At 35.0% G+C, this 3,870-nt stretch overlaps 1 long non-coding RNA gene across 2 annotated transcripts; it reads left to right on the forward strand.

Annotated features, from left to right (window-relative positions):
• Positions 1 to 486: 486 nt before the first annotated feature.
• On the forward strand, positions 487 to 3,649 carry LOC131530941 (uncharacterized). Of its 2 annotated transcripts, none has more exons than XR_009268551.1 (4): positions 487 to 589; positions 1,259 to 1,393; positions 2,072 to 2,136; positions 2,239 to 3,649. It is a non-coding gene; the product is annotated as an uncharacterized LOC131530941 (long non-coding RNA). The 2 variants fall into 2 exon arrangements; XR_009268552.1 differs by having other exon boundaries at positions 498 to 560.
• Positions 3,650 to 3,870: the final 221 nt, after the last annotated feature.

Below are 3,870 nucleotides of genomic sequence, written 5' to 3' on the forward strand. Positions count from 1 at the left end.
AACAGTCAAGCTGTCATACTGAAGTCAGTCTTTATAAAATATACTTAGATATCTACAGCTTTTGGCAAGATACTCCAAAATATTAGCTAGCTAAGGTATAAACTACTCTACAGAAACATTAGCTAAGCTACACTGTAAAAAAATGACCGTGATTTTAACGGTAAAAAACTGTGAAAATATTACAGTAAAAACCTGTTAAATGGATAACGGTAAGTTCCTGTAAAATTTACAGGGAAAATCGTAAACTGACGTTCCCAGTATTCCCTGCGTTGCATTTCAAATTTTGTTTGAATTTGTTGTTTTTTCTTTTAATTTCTTCTTCGTTTTTTCTTATTAGTTATATTTATTAGGGTTGTATGTTACATCTAATATTGTTAAATTAATGTTTATTGCATATTTCAGTTTAATGAGTCTCACCATGATGGTGTTTAGTGCTTGTGTGAATGACACTGTGCACCTTCTATATATGTTATTATTTAAAAGCTGCTTGTGATGGGCTTTGGTTCATCATGTGACTCTCATCACCATCTGCATTTGGTGGTTATCAGAGTATTTCAAAGGTACAAAACAGATTTCAGTACTTCAATAGGTTGGTATATTAACATTATATCAGTTAATTAAATTACGGTATTTAACTGTAAATTTAAGTTAAAGATTCTGTGACATTTTAAAGTCAGTCTTTATCAAATTTACTTAGATATGCAGTTTTTCGCAAGCTACTCAAAAATATTAGCTAGCTAAGCTACCAAGTATTCTAAAGAGACATTAGCTTGCTACTCTAAAGAGAAAGTAGCTAACTGCTTTACAAGTTAAATGATAAAGTAGCAAGTTAACAATAATGTAATGTAATAAAATGATTAATTTAAACCTTGAGTCTACAGTACTCAAACTTTAAAGAGATAGTTCACCCAAAACATGTTCCAAACATGTATGACTTCTTCATTTTGTGCAACACAAAGTAAGACATTTGATAAAATGTTGAAATGTTTTCGTCCATACAATGAGAGTGACTTTCTATTCTCTTTACTGTTCCATAGACCAAATAAAGTCATATAGGTTTGAAACAATAAATTAGAATGTTAATTTTTTGTGGGGTAACTGTACGTTTTGTCAAATGGTGTGATTGATTGAAGCTCAGCAGGTCTTTCTTAACATGCTCAGTATGATGTACATCAACAAATACACAAAGCAATGTCTCATTTGTCTAATTCACTCATAGATTGGGTTTCAGTGTAAACCCCCCATCTTGTCTCCGCAGGTGTTTATTCTGGCATTTGATCTACAGTCACACTGTGTTGGTTTGAGCATATATCACTGCCATGGTTCCTCAGCACCAGAGGTCTGTTGTTCCTGACCCGTTCTTTGGCTTGTAGAGCAGGCCTAGTTCTGCTCGGTGAGTACTGTCATCTCCTCGCCGGGTGGTACTAAAGGCCCAAATATAAGTGTGTGTTCAGATGCGAATTTCTGTGAAGACTGTCAACTCAAATCTGCAGACTGGTTCTGACTTTAGGCAACTAGCGTCAACTTCTCCAGACTGTAAATTGCTGCAAAAATCTGGCCAAAAGTAACGTATTCCAGCCTTAAGGTGATCTGAGGGGTTGATATATGGTTGCAAGTAAAAATCTTAAAAAGCCCACCTCTATGCTATCCTGGTTTATAAATCAAAGAAAGAAAAAAAGTATATTTTTTTATTGCAAATTCAGTCGCTAGAGAGTACTAGCACATCGTTAACAAGAACACACATTGATGTCAAATTAAGATCATCCTAAAATAACTGTTTTTAAGGAGACTTGTATGATCAGAATTTGAGCTGTTTGATTTATAGCACCAATGGAGTGTGAAACGACCACCGTTCACCGGCATTAATCCAGAGCTTAAGTCATAAAAGCTACTAAGAGATGTTGAGAGGAAAAGCCAGAGAGTGGGTTTAAAAGGGCAAAGCCCTAATCTTTCGAGACAGGACGTGTGTCGCGGGCTTCCGTAGCTTGGCTTTGCTTTATTGTTGTTTATTGTTGGCCATAAACTCTTGATGATCTTTGGGCCTGTGCGTTCCTCATAAAATGTCATTTAGATCCTTCAGGAATGCAGGGAGCGGGTCAGCGTGTGGTTTTTCCCTCCTCTCCACTCGGCCTGAAGGTAAGAAGACACCTATGAGTAAGACAGCTTTACAACCCCTGCCCTCATTCCAGAAAGCCAGGCTTTAAGCTGTCTCATGGATTCCATTCCTGTTTATCCTAGCGGTATGTCAGCCTCCACTGATCCAGAACCGGGAGAAGAGAGTGTTTGTGCTGCATGTGCGCTTGAAGAAAACGCAGACCGGCTCAGATTGTTTACCTCCACGCATTGTTGCGCTACTTTGTGTGTTCGTCACTGTCTGGTCTTGCTTGGCTGAGCCAGAGGCCATTACATGCAGTTTGGCTTTCCCACATTAAAGTTTGTGGTGCGGAAGGTGTTGAATGTCAACAAATTGAAGGAACATTCTGGGTTCAGTAGAAGCTAAAGTGTTAGTTCACCCTAAAAATGAAAATTCTGCCATTAATTACTCACCCTCATCTCGTTCCAAACCCGTAAGACCTCCGTTCATCTTTGAAATTAATATTGAACCACTGATGTCACTTGGACTATTTTAACGATGTCCTTACTACCTTTCTGGGTCTTTAATGTGTCGGTTACATTGCCGTCTATGCAGAGTCAGAAAACTGTTGGAAGTTCTGTTCTGAAGATGAACGAAGGTCTTACGGGTTTGGAACGACATGAGGGTGTGTAATTATAATGACAGAATTTTCATTTTTGGGTGGACTATCCCTTTAAGCTCAATAAACAGCATTTATGGCACAAGGTTGATTACAACAAAATTAATTTACTATTTTTTCGCCTTTTTTTTTATAACAATTTGGGTTACAGTGCGAAATTTACACTTAAAAGTCAATGGGGCAAATCCTGATTTTATTTAACTAAGTGCATTGTGGTTCAAACTTTTTGTAAAAAAAAAAAGTACCCATACTGCAACAAATTTTTCAATCAGTAGTGCGCTATAATAAGTTGTCACATTACTTTATCACGTTGCATTTTTAATTTAGCATGTGATGTCCCAACACACTTGATTTAATGACTGTTTGATTCGATTCATAACTATTTTACGTTTTGGTAAATTGACGGCAAATTCGCAGCTAGTTTATGTTTTAGTAAATTGGTGGGGAATTTGAATACTTTCACACAATCTAATTCATACATTTATTTTTAATTAAAAATAATACATGCAATTGTACGAATTCATATGAAATTGGCAACTCGTAAAACAGTTACCTTTTCTCATGAGATTGGATTGGGTTTTAATTTATATCTTGGAAATTAAATGTTGCTATTTTGCATTTAATGCAATTTTGCATTTAGCACAAATTTGTGTAGAAAAAAATGGCAGTCGAATGAGAATTGAAAAAAATAATAAACTTGGCCTATATTATGATATACTGTATTTTGAGACAGTTATTGTTCGCAGTTTGCTCTATTGTATAATATAAATTTTGGCAAATACGTATATTAATTCATCCATGTATTCCAAACATACAAAATTTGCATACTGTTCACAATTCACATATGTACTGCAAAAATTGTATTGTTATATTAAATGTTATAATTTTATACTGGCACGGCAACATAAAGCTATAAACCATATAACTCTAAAATGACTGTTATTGGATTAATGTTAGTGTAACTTTTTATGAATATATAAGCTTCACATTTCTCTCTCTCTGTACTTACAAGTTCTTCAAAGTGCTTTTTTCACAAAAAAAGAAATGAAGTATTAGAAATGTTTTATGAAAAAAAAAAAATCAACATTATGTTCTGTAGATAATTTGTAATTTGCCA

Source organism: Onychostoma macrolepis, chromosome 22 (assembly GCF_012432095.1).
Source record: "Onychostoma macrolepis isolate SWU-2019 chromosome 22, ASM1243209v1, whole genome shotgun sequence".
NCBI lineage: Eukaryota > Metazoa > Chordata > Actinopteri > Cypriniformes > Cyprinidae > Onychostoma > Onychostoma macrolepis.